The sequence below is a fragment of the Bubalus bubalis genome, chromosome 9, assembly GCF_019923935.1.
Source record: "Bubalus bubalis isolate 160015118507 breed Murrah chromosome 9, NDDB_SH_1, whole genome shotgun sequence".
Classification (NCBI taxonomy): domain Eukaryota; kingdom Metazoa; phylum Chordata; class Mammalia; order Artiodactyla; family Bovidae; genus Bubalus; species Bubalus bubalis.
The window spans coordinates 42,938,815-42,961,487 of NC_059165.1; the positions used below are offsets into that span (position 1 = coordinate 42,938,815).

At 41.5% G+C, this 22,673-nt stretch overlaps 1 long non-coding RNA gene across 3 annotated transcripts in view; it reads left to right on the forward strand.

Moving 5' to 3' along the window:
• The first annotated feature begins 9,246 nt into the window (after window positions 1-9,246).
• The window catches only part of LOC112586855, a 168,279-nt gene continuing 154,852 nt past the window's right edge, over window positions 9,247-22,673 (forward strand). For 2 of the 3 annotated variants that reach the window (XR_006553256.2, XR_006553255.2), the window contains exon 1: window positions 9,247-10,458. This is a non-coding gene — a long non-coding RNA (uncharacterized LOC112586855). The remainder of the gene's footprint in view (window positions 10,459-22,673) is intronic. The other variant, XR_006553257.2, reaches the window with a different exon arrangement.

Consider the following 22,673-nt stretch of genomic DNA (forward strand, 5'->3'; position numbering starts at 1 on the left):
AATATTTTTGACTTCTCTGGTGGCTCAGTGGTAAAGAATTTATCTGTCAATGCCCAAGACTCAGGTTCAATCCCTGGGTCAGGAAGATCCCCAGAAGGAAATGGCAACGCACTCCAATATGTCTTGCCTGAAAAATCCCATGAACAGAGAAGCGTGGTGGGCTACAGTCCCTGGAGTTGCATAAGAGTTGAACATGACTTAGCAACTAAACAACAACAAAAATATAATTTAGGTAAAAAGAGTACAGGAAGGAGGAGGAGCTAAGATGGCGGAGGAGTAGGACAGGGAGAACACTTTGTCCCCCACAAATTCATCAAAAGAACATTTAAACACCGAATAAATTCCACAAAACAACTTCTGCATACCGGCAGAGGACATCAGGCACCCAGAAAAGCAACCCAAGTCTTCGAAAGGAGGTAGGAAAAAATATAAAAGGCAAAAAAAGAGACAAAAGAGGGAGGGATGGAGTTCCGTCCTGGGAACGAAGTCTTAAAAAGAGAGAGGTTTCCAAACACCAGGAAACCTTCTTACTGCCGAATCTGAGCCGAGCCTTGGAAGCACAGAGGGCAACATAACAGGGAGGAAAAATAAATAAATAATTAAACCCCACAGATTGCGAGCCCTACGGTAACTCCCCCAGCAGAGAAGCAGAGCAGACTCCAGCACACGCCACTAGCAAGCGGAGGTTGGGCAGGGTGCGAGGCACGGGCTGCATCGCTTAGAATAAAGATCTGGCCTGAATACCCTGAGCGCTATCTGAGCGAAGTAATTTGGGCTAGCAAACCAGACTGTGGGATATCTACCACGCGAAAAGCCAGCCCTAACCTAAGACACCGCCAGGCCCGCGCATGGAACAAAGGACTTAACAGAGATAACCAGCTGCAGACCATCCCCCTCCAGTGACAGGCAGCCAGAGCCGGAAGGGGGAAATTGCAGCCCCAGAGAGACGTTATCTATAAAACTGTAAGCAGGCTTCTTTGCTAACTAAAACTTCTTGGGGGTCTGGACAGTCAACATCTGCCTGAGAAGGTGCGCCGGTTATACACCTAGGTAACTGAGTGGTGGGGAGCCGATAAGTCACAGCAATCATGCTCGCCAAACACCTTATCACATGAGCTGCTTGGACCTGGGAAGGGCACAAAACTCAGGCCCAACTGAGTCTGCGCCTCTGAGGACTACCCGAGTGTCTGAACCTGAGCGGCTTGGACCTGGGAGGTGCAGGCAGCCCAGGGCCGGCCACAGATGGTTCCCGGCAGAGCAACCTAGAGCCCGAGCAGTGTGGGCAGAGAGGCTACATGCGCTGTGAGTGGGGGCAGACCCAGTGTGGCTGAGGCACTGCGAGCACACACCAGTGTTATTTGTTTGCAGCATCCCTCCCTCCCTCCCCACAGCATGACAGAACAAGTGAGCCTAAAAAAAAAAAAAAAAGTGTCCTCCACCGTCCCCTTTGTTTCAGGGCAGAAACCAGACACTGAAGAAACCAGCAAACAGAAGAAGCTATAACAGAGGGAACCGTCTTGGAAGCTACAGGCAATAGATTAAAACCCTATGGTTAGTACCAACTACATAGGAAGGGGCCTATAGATCTTGAGAAATATAAGTCGGACCAAGGAACTAGCCGAAAATGAACTGAACCCACAATACTCACAACAAAACCAGAGAAAGTCCTAGATATATTTTTACTATTTTTACGATCATTCTTTCTTTCTTTTTTTTTTAATTTAAAAAAAAAATTTTAAGTCCTGTATTATTCCTTTAATTTTCGCTTTTATAACCTATTACTTTGCAAAAAAAAAAAAAAAAAGACACTTTTTTTAAAGCAACCTTCATATATATATTTTTTTATAATTTTTTGACCTTGTTTTTTGTTTGTTTGTTTTTGTTTTTGTTTTTCTTCTTTTCTTTAACATTGTATTTTTGAAATTCCAAACTCTAGATTTTTAATTTTAGCTTTTTGGTATTTGTTATCAATTTTGTACCTATAGTTTTTAAATAATTTCTGTGACTTTTTTTTTCTCTGTTTCTTTCTCTTCTTCTTTTATATAACATTGTATATCTGAAATTCCAAACTCTACTCTAGATTTTCAATTTAGGCTTTTTGGTATTCGTTATCAATTTTGTACCTGTATTTTCTTTATAATTTTTCGACTTTGTTTGTTTTTGTTTGTTTGTTTTTTTCTCTCTTTCTTTTTATTCTTCTTTTTTTTTAACATTGTATTTTTGAAATTCCAAACTCTACTCTAGATTTTTAACTTTTGCTTTTTGGTATTAGTTATCAATTTTGTACCTATATTTTCTTTATAATTTTTGCGACCTTGTTTGTTTTTGTTTGTTCATTTTTTCTCTCTTTCTTTCCCTTCTTCTTTTCTTTAACATCATATTTTTGGAATTCCAAACTCTACTCTAGATTTTTAATTTTTGCTTTTATGTATTTGTTACCAATTTTGTACCTTTAAGAACCCAATCTTCAGTACCCATTTTTCACTAGGGAGCGAGATTACTGGCTTGACTGCTCTCTCTCCCTTTGAACTCTCCTTTTTCTCCACCAGGTCGCCTGTGTCTCCTCCCTAACTCCTCTCTACTCTACCCAGCTCTGTGAATTTCTGTGTGTTCCAGACGGTGGAGAACACTTAGGGAACTGATTACTGGCTGGATCTGTCTCCCTCCTTTTCATTCCCCACTTTTATCCTCCTGGCCACCTCTATCTCCTTCCTCCTTCTTCTCTTCTCTGTATAACTCCGTGAACATCTCTGAGTGGTCCAGTTGTGGAGTGCACATAAGGAAGTGATTACTGGCTAGCCCACTCTCTCCTCTATTGATTCCATCTCATCTCATTCAGGTCACATCTAACTCCCTCCTCCCTCTTCTCTTGTCCATGTAATGCTGGGAACCTCTCTGGGTGACCCTCATGGTAGAGAAACTTTTCATCTTTAATGTAGATGTTTTATCAATGGTGCTGCATAGAAGGAGAAGTTTTGAAACTACTGTAAAAATAAGACCGATAACTGGAAGCAGGAGGCTCAAGTCCAAACCCCGACTCCAGGGAACTCCTGACTCCAAGGAACATTAATTGACAGGAGCTCATCAAATGCCTCCATACCGACACTGAAACCAAGCACCACACAAGGGTCAACAAGTTCCAGGACAAGACATACCAAGCAAATTCTCCAGCAACAAAGGAACACAGCCCTGAGCTCCAAGATACAGGCTACCCAAAGTCACCCCAAAACCATAGACATCTCATAACTCATTACTGGACACTTCATTGCACTCCAGAGAAAAGAAATACAGCTCCACCCACCAGAACACCGACACAAGCTTCCCTAACCAAGAAACCTTGACAAGCCACCTGTACAAACCCACACACAGTGAGGAAACGCCACAATAAAGAGAACTCCACAAACTGCCAGAATACAGAGAGGACACCCCAAACTCAGCAATTTAAACTTGATGAAGAAACAGAGGAATAGCCAGCAGATAAAGGAACAGGATAAATGCCCACCAAACCACAGAGGAAGGGATAGAGAATCTACCTGATAAAGAATTCCGAATAATGATAGTGAAATTGATCCAAAATCTTGACATCAAAATGGAATCACAGATAAATAGCCTGGAGACAAGGATTGAGAAGATGCAAGAAAGGTTTAACAAGGACCTAGAAGAAATAAAAGAGAGTCAATATATAATGAATAATGCAATAAATGAAATAAAAAACACTCTGGAGGCAACAAATAGTAGAATAACAGAGGCAGAAGATAGGATTAGTGAATTAGAAGATAGAATGGTAGAAATAAATGAATCAGAGAGGATAAAAGAAAAACGAATTAAAAGAAATGAGGACAATCTCAGAGACCTCCAGGACAATATTAAACGCTACAACATTCGAATCATAGGGGTCCCAGAAGAAGAAGACAAAAAGAAAGACCATGAGAAAATACTTGAGGAGATAATAGTTGAAAACTTCCCTAAAATGGGGAAGGAAATAATCACCCAAGTCCAAGAAACCCAGAGAGTCCCAAACAGGATAAACCCAAGGCGAAACACCTCAAGACACATATTAATCAAATTAACAAAGATCAAACACAAAGAACAAATATTAAAAGCAGCAAGGGAAAAACAACAACACACAAGGGAATTCCCATAAGGATAACAGCTGATGTTTCAATAGAAACTCTTCAAGCCAGGAGGGAATGGCAAGACATACTTGAAGTGATGAAAGAAAATAACTTACAGCCCAGATTATTGTACCCAGCAAGGATCTCATTCAAGTATGAAGGAGAAATCAAAAGCTTTTCAGACAAGCAAAAGCTGAGAGAATTCAGCACCACCAAACCAGCTCTCCAACAAAGACTATAGGATATTCTCTAGACAGGAAACACAAAAACGGTGTATAAATTCAAACCCAAAACAATAAAGTAAATGGCAACGGGATCATACTTATCAGTAATTACCTTAAACATAAATGGGTTGAATGCCCCAACCAAAAGACAAAGACTGGCTGAATGGATACAAAAACAAGACCCCTACATATGTTGTCTACAAGAGACCCACCTCAAAACAGGGGACACATACAGACTGAAAGTGAAGGGCTGGAAAAAGTTTTTCCATGCAAATAGGGACCAAAAGAAAGCAGGAGTAGCAATACTCATATCAGATAAAATAGACTTTAAAACAAAGGCTGTGAAAAGAGACAAAGATGGTCACTACATAATGATCAAAGGATCAATCCAAGAAGAAGATATAACAATTATAAATATATATGCACCCAACATGGGAGCACCGCAATATGTAAGACAAATGCTAACAAGTATGAAAGGAGAAATTAGCAATAACACAATAATAGTGGGAGACTTTAATACCCCACTCACACCTATGGATAGATCAACTAAACAGAAAATTAACAAGGAAACACAAACTTTAAACGATACAATAGATCAGTTAGACCTAACTGATATTGAAAGGTTGTTGTTGAATCACGTGAATACACTGGGATTCTTGGCCCCCGGAGGAGAAGAATTCAATCCGGGGCCAGAGACGAGGCTTGATTGCTCAGAGCTTTTGTGTAATAAAGTTTTATTAAAGTATAAAGGAGATAGAGAAAGCTTCTGACATAAGCATCAGAAGGGGGCAGAAAGAGTACCCCCCTGCTAGTCTTCAGCTGGATGTTATATAGTCAATAGCAGTCTGTTAATGAAAGAAAGGAATGTCTTAAAATTTAGAATGGCACCAAATGGTTTATCTTGGGCCATAAAATAATTAACTTGAATCTTAAAGAAGGGCAGACCACCATACAAATAGTTTCATTTACATAGATTAGGGGAACAATATCTGAGTATAACATACTGGTTTGTCTAGGTTCTGGGCCCAGAGGCGGAACCAACTTGGAGACCGAATTTGGGGTAAAGGCGTAGTACATTAGCATAGCTTAAGACAAACATTTCCATAAGAAAAAGGCATTGGTTATCTCTAGGCTCAAGAATAGCTAACTTCAGGTGAAACCAGGTGTCATTATGGCAACACAGTATTTTAAGAGAAACCTCTCTTTAAATTTGTATAGAGAAGGAAAAAAATATTGCTAGTTTGTTTCCTCCTGCCGCTTAAGAGAGATAAAAATGTCTGACACTTGCAGGCTATTTCCTCCATTTGGAGACCCCTGGCCTTCCTGCCTGTTACCCTTTCAATATCTACAGGACATTTCATCCCAAAACAATGAATTTCACCTCTTTCTCAAGCGCACATGGAACCTTCTCCAGGATAGATCACATCCTGGGCCATAAATCTAGCCTTGGTAAATTCAAAAAAATAGAAATCATTCCAAGCATCTTTTCTGACCACAATGCAGTAAGATTAGATCTCAATTACAGGAGAAAAACTATTAAAAATTCCAACATATGGAGGCTGAACAACATGCTGCTAAATAACCAACAAATCACAGAAGAAATCAAAAAAGAAATCAAAATTTGCATAGAAATGAATGAAAATGAAAACACAACAACCCAAAACCTGTGGGACACTGTAAAAGCAGTCCTAAGGGGAAAGTTCATAGCAATACAGGCATACCTCAAGAAACAAGAAAAAAGTCAAATAAATAACCTAACTCTACACCTAAAGCAACTAGAAAAGGAAGAAATGAAGAACCCCAGGGTTAGTAGAAGGAAAGAAATCTTAAAAATTAGGGCAGAAATAAATGCAAAAGAAACAAAAGAGACCATAGTAAAAATCAACAAAGCCAAAAGCTGGTTCTTTGAAAAGATAAATAAAATTGACAAACCATTAGCCAGACTCATCAAGAAACAAAGGGAGAAAAATCAAATCAATAAAATTAGAAATGAAAATGGAGAGATCACAACAGACAACACAGAAATACAAAGGATCATAAGAGACTACTATCAGCAACTATATGCCAATAAAATGGACAACGTGGAAGAAATGGACAAATTCTTAGAAAAGTACAACTTTCCAAAACTGGACCAGGAAGAAATAGAAAATCTTAACAGACCCATCACAAGCACGGAAATTGAAACTGTAATAAAAAATCTTCCAGCAAACAAAAGCCCAGGTCCAGACGACTTCACAGCTGAACTCTACCAAAAATTTAGAGAAGAGCTAACACCTATCCTGCTCAAACTCTTCCAGAAAATTGTGGAGGAAGGTAAACTTCCAAACTCATTCTATGAGGCCACCATCACCCTAATACCAAAACCTGACAAAGATGCCACAAAAAAAGAAAACTACAGGCCAATATCACTGATGAACATAGATGCAAAAATCCTTAAAAAAATTTTAGCAATCAGAATCCAACAACACATTAAAAAGATCATACACCATGACCAAGTGGGCTTTATCCCAAGGATGCAAGGATTCTTCAATATCCACAAATCAATCAATGTAATACACCACACTAACAAATTGAAAAATAAAAACCATATGATTATCTCAATAGATGCAGAGAAAGCCTTTGACAAAATTCAACATCCATTTATGATAAAAACTCTCCAGAAAGCAGGAATACAAGGAACATACCTCAACATAATAAAAGCTATATATGACAAACCCACAGCAAACATTATCCACAATGGTGAAAAATTGAAAGCATTTCCTTTAAAAATAGGAACAAGACAAGGGTGCCCACATTCACCATTACTATTCAACATAGTTTTGGAAGTTTTGGCCACAGCAATCAGAGCAGAAAAAGAAATAAAAGGAATCCAAATTGGAAAATAAGAAGTAAAACTCTCACTGTTTGCAGATGACATGATCCTCTACATAGAAAACCCTAAAGACTCCACCAGAAAATTACTAGAACTAATCAATGATTATAGTAAAGTTGCAGGATATAAAATCAACACACAGAAATCCCTTGCATTCCTATACACTAATAATGAGAAAACAGAAAGTGAAATTAAGGAAACAATTCCATTCACCATTGCAACGGAAAGAATAAAATTCTTAGGAATATATCTACCTAAAGAAACTAAAGACCTATATATAGAAAACTATAAAACACTGGTGAAAGAAATCAAAGAGGACACTAATAGATGGAGAAATATACCATGTTCATGGATTGGAAGTATCAATATAGTGAAAATGAGTATACTACCAAAAGCAATTTATAGATTCAATGCAATCCCTATCAAGCTACCAACGGTATTCTTCACAGAGCTAGAACAAATAATTTCACAATTTGTATGGAAATACAAAAAACCTCGAATAGCCAAACCTATCTTGAGAAAGAAGAATGGAACTGGAGGAATCAACCTACCTGACTTCAGGCTCTACTACAAAGCCACAGTTATCAAGACAGTATGGTACTGGCACAGAGACAGAAATATAGATCAATGGAACAAAATAGAAAGCCCAGAGATAAATCCACGCACATATGGACACCTTATCTTTGACAAAGGAGGCAAGAATATACAATGGATTAAAGACAATCTCTTTAACAAGTGGTACTGGGAAATCTGGTCAACCACTTGTAAAAGAATGAAACTAGAACACTTTCTTACACCATACACAAAAATAAACTCAAAATGGTTTAAAGATCTCAACGTAAGACCAGAAACTATAAAACTCCTAGAGGAGAACATAGGCACAACACTCTCCGACATACATCACAGCAGGATCCTCTATGACCCACCTCCCAGAATATTGGAAATAAAAGCAAAAATAAACAAATGGGACCTAATTAAACTTAAAAGCTTCTGCACAACAAAGGAAACTATTAGCAAGGTGAAAAGGCAGCCTTCAGAATGGGAGAAGATAATAGCAAATGAAGCAACTGACAAACAACTAATCTCAAAAATATACAAGCAACTCCTACAGCTCAACTCCAGAAAAATAAATGACCCAATCAAAACATGGGCCAAAGAACTAAATAGACATTTCTCCAAAGAAGACATACAGATGTCTAACAAACACATGAAAAGATGCTCAACATCACTCATTATCAGAGAAATGCAAATCAAAACCACTATGAAGTACCATTTCACGCCAGTCAGAATGGCTGTGATCCAAAAGTCTACAAGCAATAAATGCTGGAGAGGGTGTGGAGAAAAGGGAACCCTTTTACACTGTTGGTGGGAATGCAAACTAGTACAGCCACTATGGAGAACAGTGTGGAGATTCCTTAAGAAACTGGAAATAGAACTGCCTTATGATCCAGCAATCCCACTGCTGGGCATACACACTGAGGAAACCAGAAGGGAAAGAGACACGTGTACCCCAATGTTCATCACAGCTCTGTTTATAATAGCCAGGACATGGAAGCAACCTAGATGTTCATCAGCAGATGAATGGATAAGAAAGCAGTGGTACATATACACAATGGAGTATTATTCAGCCATTAAAAAGAATACATTTGAATCAGTTCTAATGAGGTGGATGAAACTGGAGCCTATTATACAGAGTGAAGTAAGCCAGAAAGAAAAACACCAATACAGTATACTAATGCATATATATGGAATTTAGAAAGATGGTAACAATAACCCTATGTATGAGACAGCAAAAGAGACACTGATGTATAGAACAGTCTTATGGACTCTGTGGGAGAGGGAGAGGGTGGGAAGATTTGGGAGAATGGCATTGAAACATGTATAATATCACGTATGAAACAAGTCACAGGTCCAGGTTCGATGCACGATACTGGATGCTTGGGGCTGGTGCAGTGGGATGACCCAGAGGGATGGTATGGGGAGGGAGGAGGGAGGAGGGTTCAGGATGGGAACACATGTATACCTGTGGCAGATTCATTTTGATATTTGGCAAAACTAATACAATATTGTAAAGCTTAAAAATAAAATAAAATTAAAAAAATAAATTAAAAAAAAATATATATATATATATATAATTTAGGGCACTTGATCTTTAAGGATCAAGTTTAAGGAGACATTTTACCCCAGGATTCTGTGTTAACAATAATCATCTGTGTTGATAGCCACTGTTGCTTGTGTTTATCCCTACGTGGCAAATACAAAAACAGCTAAACTATTTCATCTTCACAGATTCTATATGTGTACATGTGTGTGTGTTATCCTTCTTTCTGGGAAGGGACCAGGTATATTGAGGAAAGCTCAGACTTTAAAAAATCTGTGTCTTTAAAGTTACTAAGAAAACTCGCTGAAACCGAGTCCGAGAAATATAGACCAGCAGGCCGCAAGTACACGTAGAGTCTTGTGGCAGAGTGATGGGTGGGTGGCTTAACACAACCAGGGAAGTCAGAAAGGGCTAAAGAGGCTTTTCCCACAGGGGACCTGTGCAATCCAGGGATTAGTAAAGAGGGGAGATGGGAGGGCATTTTTATCTGTGATCTAGAGACCTCTTAGTGGAGATTCTTTTTCTCAGTGAGAGAACTATAGACCATCACTGCCTAGGCAAAGGCTGAGAAGACTGTCTAGTTCTGAAGTCTTCAAGTTACTGATGAGGAATGTGTGATCAGAAAGGACAGAGGACTTGCTGACAGCAGGCCAAGTTCGAGATTCAGTTTTCATTGCAGGTTTCCCCATCTTTCTTCCCTGGATGCACGGTGAGCTGGGGATGCTATGCTTCTCTGCAGGAGTATCTTCCCAAAGTCAAGATTTGAGAGAATAGTAAGTTTTGACCATTTTGTAAGGTGAGGCTGAAAAGGGGAGGGCCTCCCCCTCTTTCCTGCTTCTTTAAATTCAATGCAGCCAGCATTTCCCATTCGTGCTGCTCACCCTCAGTGCTCCTCACATTGTGTGTGCCTGTGCATCGCCTGAGCCCAGACTCAGCCCTCTGTCCCTCCAGCCTCCTAAGGACCTGCATCTGGTGGACTCACCTGAGGGGAGGCGTCGAGGGGGCACGGATCTCACCTGAACTCATTAGGAGAGGGTGAGGTGGGGCAGCCATTTTCAGTCAGTCCGCTTCTCTTTCTGCAGAGAGAGCTGCCCAGGTCAGAGTTTGGTAACAAATCTCCTGTTGGATGTTCAGAAGAGGCTCCAGGTAAGTTAATTTGGCAACAACTCCTGTCGCCATTGGTTCCTACTGCATTTAATTCCCCAGTCTCTCAGATACTATGACTTAACAATGTTTGTTGCGTGGAATTAAGGCAAATTCACAGATCGAGGCTTTGGGGGCATCCTTCCAATGCTGTACAATCAAATTGAGTGTGTCAGACCTTCAGACTATTAATGCTTGCCTTTCCCCTCTCTGCCCACCCTTCACCCCACCAAGAAAACCTATTTGAAGCCCACAGAAGTTCGTTCTGAGAATTTCATTATCATTGTGCCATTCATAATTCACTGCTTAACCTCTGTGGATGGCAGCAAGTGCGGTTTTGAACAGTCCCACTGGAATAAAATCACGGGGTTAATAATCTCTGCGCTTTGTAAGTAACTGGAAAAATGGTATCCTGGAAACAAGGCATTAGCAGAAAACTATTTTTTAACCAATTTCCATAGAATAGAAGAAGTCATACAGTGACTAGAATAATTTCATTGTAAATGTTGTTTCCCCTGACACGTGCAAATCTACGGGCACTGCATTTCTGAGACTGACCACTTAAAATGTAAAAACAGCATTCAGCCAGAGCTGTTTGATAAAAGTACAGCCACCTACAGCCCCTTTCCTAGCTGAAAGAGTGCAGTACACAGGACTCTATGCTTTTCTTCATTGTGGCACTGAGTGTAGTGGTGGTTCCATCCCAGCAGGCATAGATGAGCTTCATTGATCTTTCTTTTAAGTGTTGAATGGTGCTGAACGGCATGGAGAGTCCGTAATTGAAGAACCATCAAAATTCGGTGGGCTTTTTGGATGTTTCCCAGTATTTTGAGGAATCCTTAGGAATATATGTGCTCAGTTGTGTCCGATTCTTTGTGGCCCCATGGACTATAGCCTGCCAGGTTCCTCTGTCCATGGAATTTTCCAGGGAAGAATACTGGAGCGTGTTGCCATTTCCTCCTCCTGGGGATCTCCCTGACCCAGGGTTGGAACCCACATCTCTTGTGTCTCCCGCATTAGCAGGCAGGTTCTTTTACCATTGGACCACCTGAATGGTGCTGAACTGTATGGAGTCCATAATTGAATAACCATCACAAATTGGTGGACTTTTTGGATGTTTCCCAGTATCTTCAACTTGCAGTTTCAGGGAACAGCGTGGGAGACACGGGAGGAATCTCATGGTTCCCTGAAGCTAGATGAAATAATAGTCTGGGTGAAAGCTGGTCAGACACAAAGTTTTTGGAGTTATCTAGAAGCTCTCACTGAAAGAAGACGTTTCTCCCAAAGTGGGAGCCGTGAAGACAGAGGGGAACTAAGAAGGCTGTTGTAGAGGCAGGGGGATGAACCACCAGGGTTGAGGTTCTGGGAGATGGGCTGAGAGGCTGCAGCAGAGTACAGTGCTCTCTCGGGGCTGGGGGAGAGCTGCTGTGGCATCAGGGGCAGCATTCATGAGCTAGCAGTGCCTTCACCTAGGGAGAGGGGCCCTAGGGTATCAGGTTAACCCAGCAACTGGCTGGCACTGTTGCTGAGCAACCCAGGTAGAAGGGGAAAGTGTTTGCTAAGGGAGGGAGGCTGGGAATACGTAGAACCATTTCCAATCCTGGCTTACTGAGCAGGGCTGCTCCTAAGAGCCAGCTGTGGGTTTTGCTCTGTTTTTTGCAGCAGGTTGCATACAGTTGAGTTGTGTGGATGAATCTGCTGTTTCAATACCTCATGTATAGTTAAAGTGGTCTGAAGTCTGGCAGGAGCCTGGTGAATTTTAGCTCTTACTTGGGTTCTGAATTTCCAACAGCCTGTTACCTATGTTAGCCCTCATGTTCCACTGTTGCAAGAAGCTGTGTCCAAATGTCATTCCTGAATGCATGTTCCAAGCAGAGCATCTTATGCCTACCTCTCCTTCTGGGGCTTTCTCATATCCATCATCTCTCACCCCTGCTGGCTCATCCGCTTCAGGCCCTCATTACACACTGTCTATCACAGTGGCCTCCTGACTGGCTTCTCTGCTTATGGTGCTTTCCCCTCCATTGGTTCATTAAAGACCAAGGCTTACAGAGAACTGTTTAAACTACCACTTCAATCAAGGTCCTTACTTTCTTCATAACCTTTGATGGCTCACTTTGCCCAGAGATATCATCACCATGCCTGAGCTGGACATTTAATGGGTTCTGTGGGCTATCTGTCCACCCCCACCTCCCTTTCTAAGTAGATATCTTAAAAAAGAAAAAAAGAAAAAACTTTATTTTGAATTGGGCTATAGCTGATTAACACAGTTGTGATAGTTTCAGGTTAATTACCTCTTATCCTTTTCCCCAGTGCCTGTTACTTTACTTGACCCTAATGGTGAGAATAAAGTCTAAAATCCAGGTCCCCATCCCTGCCTTTCTGGTTTATCTCATTGCTATTCATCCTATAGGACAGACAATTTCAAAAACAAACTAAACATCTTTAATAAATCAGAATATATGAGTATTGGCATTTTCCGAGTTAATTACCTTTCCTATGTCATTAAAATTTTCTTCTTCCCTCAACCCACACTCAAATTAGAAATACCTCATCTGGATTTTGTTCATAAAAAACCTTCCAAATACTCCCTTCTGCTCTCTTAGCACTTGCCAAGATGACTAAGAGAAAATGTTACTAGAACAACATTCTGAACTTCACTGCTCACTGAATAAGACTCCAAGTGGAGGAAACTTGAAACGATTAAGCTTAAAGGGACCTGACCACCTTCAGAGTTCCTTTTCAGATCACATATGTAAGCCGAAGAATTGATGCTTTTGAACTGTGGTGTTGGAGAAAACTCTTGAGAGTCCTTTGGACTGCAAGGAGATCCAACCAGTCCATCCTAAAGGAGACCAGTCCTGAGTGTTCATTGGAAGAACTGATACAGAAGCTGAAACTCCAATACTTTGGCCACCTGATGCAGAGAGCTGACTCATTGGAAAAGACCCTGATGCTGGGAAAGATTGAAGGTGGGAGAGGGGGACGACAGAGGATGAGATGGTCAGATGGCATCACCGACACAATGGAGATGAGTTTGGGTAAATTCCGGGATTTGGTGATGGGACAGGCAGGCCTGGCATGCTGCAGTCCATGGGGTCGCAAAGAGTCGGATACAACTGAGAGACTGAACTGAACTAAACTGATGTAAGATGTTTATGTCTTATTGCAATGTAGCTCCCTTTTGGGGCTTTCCTGGTGGCTCAGGAAATGGTAAAGAATCTACCTGCCAATGCAGAAGATGCAGGTTCGATCCCTGGGTTGGGAAGGTCACTTGAAGGAGGGCATGGCAACTCACTCCGGTATTCTTGCCTGGGAAATCTCATAGACAGAGGTACCTGATGGGCTACATACAGTCCATGGGGTTGCAAAAAGTTGGACATAACTTAGTGACTAAACAATAAGTTCCTTTTCTAAATAAAGAAAAGTCATCTTTAAGGCACAGTGCGTGGGAGCCATAGGAAATCCTGAATCCCTGTAGCTATCACATACTTCTGTGGAAAACAGAAAGAAGAGAAAGAATTTTTGAGCTAACAGGTTAAGACAAGAACATAAGACAGGCTTGCATTCATGACTCTTTTCCACATTAAAACTAAACTGATGAAAAGAAAAACCCACAAAAAACAAGCAGGTACTCACATACATGACATCCATCCAAGAAACGCCCTTTTTTTCATGGACTTTTTAAAAATTTGTTGCACTTCTGTCAAAGCAAACCAGAGCAGACAGCAGTTAAAATGCTAAAAACATATTTACTGAGGAACTATTGCAGCAGGTAAACAGAGACATCAGTATAGTTGTGTTCGATTCTAAATTGGGTTAGGGTTTAGAATTAAGGGGCTGAAAGGGAGTCAGTGGGTGGGAGGTTACTAAAAGTCAACATCAGGAGCCAAGAGGGATTTCTGGCTAGACCTGTTTAATAGGATTTTTACTGAAGGCAGGCCAGAGTGATGCATTATCACCTGGTAGATGGAAGGGGATGAGGAGTTTGATCAGAAAACACTTATCCTCAGAGGATGGGAGGTGGTTCTAGGAGAGTTAGCTAGAGTCTCGCTCTTGACAACAAGATGCAAGGATGAGGCTGAGCTAAGAAGGGCTTAGAGGAGCTTGAGTGCACTTTGGTTAAGAAGAGAGTCTCTGTCAGTTTCTTGCCTTTTTGTCCGCAATGTTTGTGATGACTGTTTTTCCAAAATGGCTTCCTACTTTGCCCTGGATATGAATGCAAACAACAGCCCTCCTTGTGTATGTATATATCTATGTGCATGCTAAGTCCCTTCAGTCATGTCCGACTCCGTGTAATGCTATGGACGGTAGCCCGCCAGGCTCCTCTTCATGGGATTCTCCAGGCATATCTCCAGGCAATACTAGAGTGGGTTGCCATGCCGTCCTCCAGGGGATCTTCCTGACCCAGGGATCGAACCTGTATCTCCTTTGACTCCAGCATTGCAGGTGGATTCTTGAACTCCTGAGCCACTAGGGAAACCCCGTATATGTGTACTCACACACATATTTTAGTGTCCTAAGGCCTTCCCAGGCCTCGTAGCACACTAACTTTGGTCTCAAGAGAATACAAAAAGGATTTTTTTTTTGTCTTGCTTGAGGATTTTGGTTATTTTCAATTGGAGGAATTTGAGATCTTCCTTTATTAGTCAAAAAATATTGAAGCCAAACTGAATTTGATTCACTTAAGCCTTGAAAACTCTTCTGTCCACCTTCTGGCAAACTTTTCAAAATAAGATCATTTACTCCTTTACCAACTGTAGTTTGCAGCAAGACAACACCCCTCTCCCTGTTTTCTGATAACTACCTCTTGAGGATGGAGGCCAGGCCTTGGGGAGGAGAAGAGTGAAATAGCACTGTGGATTGAGAGGTGACTATGTTTAAGCAAACCAAATAGATGCCAATAGCATATTTACAAATATCTCATCATGAGCGCACTTCATCCCCAGAGGGGAAATAATTGAGTTGAAGATCCACCTTATTGATTTTTGTCTGATGCAGTTATTTTGATTTGTGTCCAAGTTGTTATTGTTTTTTCACCACCAGAAAGTTTTACTTTGCCAATATGCTTCACAGGAAAGTACTGAAATCGAGCTGGGGGTGTGGAAAAAGGAGTAATGCAGTTTTTTATGGTATAACTTTACTGTAGATGTATAACTCAATCACTTCCAGGCATTTCTCTTTGGAGGAGGGGGGGGGTTACGTTTACCCATGGGGATAACTGGTATTTATATGCAAAGTAATTTAAAATAGTTATGGCTAGCTTTAAGGCATGCCAGATAACTGCATTTTTTCTAGGGTCTCTCTATTTTTTTTTCCTCTCTGTTCGGAATTTTTTTTTTTTAACTCTCTCTAACAGTAAATTTTTCTATGCCTTTTCCTTGTTTGCCTCAAATATTTGTTGAAGAATAGATTTGGATAAACACATGGGCAGCTCTCAGCTTTACAAAAAGAGAGGAGATGGAAAGGATATCCTTGTGCTTGGCAGCGTTTTTCCAAGACTGAAGCTAGTTTCTCTGACTCTTCTGGAAGATGACTGTCAAAAATAGAAAAGGAGGGACTTCCCTGGTGGTCCCATGATTAGAATGTTGTGCTTCCACTGTACAGGGCATGGGTTCAATCCTAGGTCGGGGAACTAAGATCCCACAAGCTGAGTGGCATGGCCCAAAAAAGGAAAAAAATAGAAAAGGGATTTTTCGTAGCTCAAAATTGACCCTCCTTTAGTTTTGGAGGGGGAGAAGGGCAAAATCTTAGTTTTAAGTGTCATATGGTATTAAGAAACATTTAAAAAAATTATACGCCTGGGCAGCAAAACCATAATTGATATTTTAGAGAAATTAAATGATTGTTTCCTAATGAATCCCTAGTAATACTACTAAAAAAATGAAAAAGAGGGACTCCTTGGCAGTCCAGTGGTTTGGACTCAGCACTTTTCATTGCCGAGGGCACGGGTTTAATTCCTGGTCAGGGAACTAAGATCCCACAAGCTATGCGGTCCACAAAAGAAAAAGAAAACTCTGCCATTACAAGCTTATTTGAGGGCTATGTGTAATATATATATATATTTTTTTTTCATTTTCCCTTGATGGTTATTAGCTATAAATTGGCATTCCCCTTGCAGTTGTACATACTGCTGTTAAGTGCTTTCAGCTAGAAAGTATCCATACTCGGGACCTTAGCTTTGTTCTTTTCACATTGTGTTAAACTTTTGAGTCAAGCTGGTTTGTGTGTGTGTGTTTAAAATTCTTGCAGGAGAATAAAATACTCTGGATGGTAAGAGAGTATTGCTATTAAAATGCAACTCCAGACCTGTTGTTCTACCAAAACTCTGAAAAAGTGACTGGGCATCACTCCATCATTGATCATGTGGGCTTATTCACAGCACATCTCAGAGAGACCAAAGGAATTAAAAGAGGCTGGTGAATTGCTCTGAATGTACCACAAGAACAGAGTCTTAAAGGCTCTGTCCTTTTTCACCTTTGTACAATATTGATGGATCAGGTGTGCGTGAGGGTGAGGAGGAGTCCAAGACACATGACATGAGGCAGGTGTTTCCTTCCTGTTGCCAGTGACTCTTGTAGTAGAAAAGTGATGCAAATACCCACTCTTTAATGAAGCATACTTTTTTTCCTTTCTGTTTCCTCTTCTCGAATCTAGTAATGGGGTGGGATTTAGGGAGCCATAAACAGGCAAGGGATGAGAAGATTTCACTGTCATATATTATTATTGCTAGGGCATCCCAGGTGGCTCAGTGGTCAAGAATCTGCCTGCAGTGCAGGAGACCTGCGTTTGATCCCTGGATCCTGAAGATCCCCTGGAGAAGGGAATGGTAACTCACTCCTGTACTCTTGCCTGGAGAATTCTCTTGAGAGCACAGAGCAAGAATTAGAATCCTGCTTTCAGATTCTGATAGGTTACTCCTTGCCCAGTAACCAGTACAAGTATGATGAGCTTATGGTAATGAAAACCTGATGAGGATGAAAAAACTTGCTGAACTACATTGTAAGAATGTATCAAGTGCAATCAAAGTATAATTGGGGGTTAATGGTTGGTATTAGCATTAATAGTAATAACTTGGTTCTCAGTTGTGTAATAGCTTCAGCAAATTGAAACCCACTGCAGTCCATGGGGTCACTAACAGTCGGGCCCGACTGAGCGACTTTACTTTCACTTTTATGCATTGGAGAAGGAACTGGCAACCCACTCCAGTGTTTTTGCCTGGAGAATCCCAGGGATGGGGGAGCCTGGTGGGCTGCTATCTATGGGGTCGCACAGAGTCGGACAGGACTGAAGTGACTTAGCAGCAGCAGCAGCAGCTATTAGAGATGGGTTAAGTAGTATAAAGATAACTAGGATTGGATAGTCAAAACATGCGGCTTCAAAATCGTTCCTTAGTCTTGTGTGACCTTGGAAATCCTGTCACTTTCCCATGTCTGGGCCTCAGTGAACCCATTTGTTAAATGGACTTGAAAAGTGCTTGTTCCAGTCCCCCTCAGGTTGTTGGAAATACACAGAGGTATTTATTTTTGACTGTCACAGTGGTAGGGCACTATATGGCTGGCGTTTAGCTAAGAAGGCAGGCAAACATCTCGCGATGCAGGGGACTTGAGTGCACAGAAGAGTCTCATGTAAAATGCTAACAGCACCCCAGCTGAGAGACACTGCAATGGTCTAATCTGAGTTGTATTCAGAATAGTCCATGAATAACAGCTCACGAGAAATGGGGCTAAGGGTTGGAAACAAGAAACCATTGCCAGAGAACTTCTTGGTCTGATTTGATTTTTTAAATAAGGTACTTTTATAGGAAATAAGAAAACAACACTTTCAGCCAGCTTTAAAATTCCTCATGGGTTATACTGGCCTCTAAGACATTTGTAAATCCCCTTTTTGTACTTCCTTGTTTTGCTTCTCAAGAAGCACTTGGACTATTTCATGAGACACACATAACCACGATAAAAACAAAGTGCTCTCATTTCCCCTAGCCTGTCCCCGGGTATGTGGAGACCGCCCCAGCCAGAGCAGAGTGAAGAGTCCAATGTAAATAGCAGACTCCTGCCTCTGCATGTGGCTAGGAGATTAAATTTTTCAGAACAAAATCAAATAATGTTCTATGAAAGCAGTCACCTTGGTTCCAAAATGATGGGCTAAAAATGCTCATTTTCCCAGGAATTGGACAAACCTAAGGTCAGGAATCAGAGAATGGGCAGCATTGTTCCAAAAGGCCCATATCCTCATTTAAGGTAGGGGATTTTATGGTATGAAGGACTTACTTGAGATCACATGGCAAGTTACTGTACCAAGCCAGCCCCAGAATGAGCAGAAGATAGAGCATCTTGGTTTTGTACTATACCTTTTCTAGGCTTCTTCTTAGCAAAGTCTGATCATAGGTGAAGCCCTAACAGCCAAGATCAAGGTGTAAGGGGCCTAGGTGCCCACCAACCAGCCAGCATCTAGTGTCCCAGCAATCTGAAGTTCCCTGATGCAAGACTGAGGCTTGCAAGACACCAAACAGCCCTGTCTTGGTTATCTTTTGGCAGGAGTCCTTGCCTAATTCATGAAGATTGCTGTGGTAAATGGCAGAAACACAATCAACTTAAATAATTGGGATTCGTTGGCTTGTGTAGTTAGTAAGGATGAGAGGCATTGTGAGATGCAGGGCTCAGGGAAGTCCATCGAGACCCACACCTCTCTCAGTTTGCTTCTCCACTGTCTCTCGCCTCACTGAAGCTGGGCTGTGTGTGTCTGCAATGAGCACATTGGTCAGGAATATTGGCTGTCCTGGACTTAGAACTTTCTAGTACCGTGGCAGCCAAGTCAAGAGATAATAATTCTTATGAATTTCAGCAGATAGGCTTGAGGGAGAGATTCTGTTAGGGCTGTATTCTGACCCTGAACCAAATGCCATAGCCTTGTATCTAGAGCTGTCTTACTGGGCTAGAGGCTTAATGGCACCTCAGAGCTTAGGGGACAGGTGGGGCTATTTCATGGTTTCATCACGTGGAAAAAAAAAGTGTTTGTTATACAAATCTGTGAATAACAGAATGGCCTCTGCTCCTTTATTAGTCCTGGGGTGAGCAATAGAAAGAAGGTGATGTCTGCAGGAGGGTTACTGTAAAGTGTCCCTGGTACCCGCAGGAGGTAATTTTCAGACATTAAATCCTGAAACCTCACAAAGCCTGGCTGAGCCACAAGAGGTCAATATTTAGTATTTTCCTCATTTTAGCAGATGGCAGGGTGAACCGCAGAGCAGCTATGACTCTGACACTCAGGAGCTGCCATCAGAGATTTTGATAAGCCTCAACCTGTCAGTCTTAAGGTTGCTGCCTGTGGAGGCACCTTCGATAAACCCTCTCGTGTGTGCATGGAGAAAACTCTTTCACCACAGGAAAATCTGACAGAGAACCCCAGTATAACCCAGTGGTGAAGACTTGGGCTTAACTCCCACTGCAGCAAAGTACTAGCTGTGCGACCCTGAGCAAGTTACTTAACCTCTGTGTGCTTCATTCAATTTCCTCACCTGTATGTTAATACTATAATAGGAATATTAATAGCATCACCTCTTTTGAGTTGCTATGAGAACTGCTTGTGAAGTGCTTAGCACAGTGGCTAGCATACTGTGGTCGTGGTGGAGGTTTAGTCGCCAAGTCGTATCCGACTCTTGCGGCCCCATGGACTGTAGTCTGCCAGGCTCCTCTGTCCGTGGGGATTCTCCAGGCAAGAATACTGGAGTGGGTTGCCATTCCCTTCTCCATAGCCTATCGTAGTCTTGATAGTTAGCTGTAACTTGATGGCTGTGGCTGCTGTTTGGGGCCCCACCTGCTGTTCTCCCCTGCTACTCACTAGTTCTTTGCCTGGGATATTTGCACAGGATGCCTAGGACTTTTCAGTGCACCTTGTGAACACACTGGTTTTCCCTGGGGTTTTTGGATTTCTTGGTTGAGGACCCACAGGCTTGTCCTTCCACCATGAAGTTACCATTCATGCACTCCTGTCCTGCACAGCCTAGAGTGCATCCTTTCCTTCCAGAGTGGGACGGGGGCAGACTAGCCGACTTTTCTGGCTTGTCCACTGTTGTTTAGTTCTGAAAAAGGAAGCTGCAGAAGCTTCTTGTCTTCCAGAGGACACACCCTTTGCATCTCCGAGGTTTGCTAGAAGGTGGGGATCCTCACCTGGCTCCCCTCAGCTTGCAGACCTAGTACCAGCAGAGAACTTCACTTCTTGAAATGTGATGCCAACACATCACTTATAGCATCAGATGCTAGAGATTTTCTCACAGGTGTCCTTGGAGGCTGTTAAAAAAAAAAGCTTGTTCACCACCTCACCTTTTTTTTTTTTTTTTTTTCTCTTCAACTCTTTATGCAGGTCCCATACTCTTTGCTGCATATCCCCTGGCAGGTTGACAGCACCATCTAACTTCTTGCTTCTCTCTCCTGGCTTACTGTTTCTGACAATCTGGCTTCAATCTCAGGCCACCCTGCAGGGGCCCATCCATCATGCCTGCACCACAGGCTGGTGATTCTCCCCAGAACTGGGCTGTTCAGTTTCCACCTGACCAGCCAGGTTCATTTTTTTCTCCTCAAAGATTTCTCCTGTCATACGGCTGCTCTTCTCTTAATCATCTAACCCTAAGTCACCGGGGTTGTTGACATCCTTGATGTGCCCATCATTTAAGGAAACCAAGGTGTCCCAATATTTATGAAAGTTGTTTTGCATAGATGAGCACAATGAAGATGCCAGACTGAGATAATAAAAATATATATATATTGACCTTTGACCTGGTTCCTGATACAGAGTGCCTATATTTCTTGGAATTTCTTGTGTACAGTCGGGGAGGGGTAGCTTGTTTTAATGAGGTGAGTCTTGGTGGGCTCCTGGGTGGAGCCGGTCATCAGAAAGACCAAGCCGCTTTTAGCCCCACCCCTGATTCTCCAGAGAGAGAAGAGGGGTTGGAAATGGAGTAAATACTTGACCATGCTTGCGTGAGGAAGGCTCCACAAGAATCCCAGTAGATGGGATTTGGGGAGCCTCTGTATTGGTGAACACATCTACATGCCAGGAGGCCTGGCGGTGTACCCCAGTTTTATGGGGACAGAAGCTCCTGTTCTTGGGACCCTTCTGGACCTTGCCCAGTGTATCTCTTCTTCTGGCTGTTCATCTGTATCTTGGTCCTATCTTTTATTATGTAATAACCTGGTGAACTTCAGTATTTCCATGAGTTCTGTAGCTGTTCTAGCAAATAATGAAAATCCAGGCAGGGAATCATGGGAACCACTGATTTGTAGCCAAGTTGGACAGATATTGTGTGTAACCTAGGGACCTACTGCTTGAGATTGAGGTCTAAGGTGGGGGGCAGTCTCCTGGGATTGAGCCCTGGCCTTGTGGCCTCTGTGTTAACTCAGTTAGCTTCAGAATGGAATCCAGTTGTAGGACACCCAACTGGAGTCACAGAGAATTGCTTGATGTGTGGAAAATGCATACATCTGGTGTCAGAAGTGTGGTGGTAGTGTGAGCATAAATGAGAAACTCAGAAATATCTTCTTTACACAGAGGCTTTTTATATTTCTTGGGAAATTTGACAGATTGAGTTGACTATTTATGTAAAAAATTATTTTATTTTTTATTATTTAATCCTATATATCAGGTTTATGCCCTATTGTTTGTATTTAACTTTTTATTTTTTGAACTTTATTTTTTTATTGAAGTATAGTTGATTAACAGTGTTGTGCCAGTCTCTGCTATAAAATGACCTGATTACACACATAAATGCATTTCTTTTTTATTTTTATACATTCCATTTTTATCTTCTTTTCCATATCTTCACAGGATATTGAATATAGTTTCCTGTGCTGTACATTAGGACCCTCTTGTTATCCATTCTAAATGTAATAGTTTGCATCTGCCAACCCCAAACTCCTACTCCATCCTCTTCCAACATGCCTATGCCCCTACCTTGGCAACCTCAAGCCTGTTACCCATGTCTGAGTCTGTTTCTATTTTGTAGATGTTTATTTGTGCCTTATTTCATATTCCACATATAAGTGATATCAAATGGTATTTGTCATTCTCTGATTTATTTCACTTAGTATAGTAATCTCTAGTTGCATTCAAGTTGCTGTAAATGGCATTATTTTGTTCTTTTTTATGGCTGAGTAGTATTCTATTGTATATATGTGCTACATCTTTGTCCATTTATTTCTTGATGGACATTTAGGTAATTT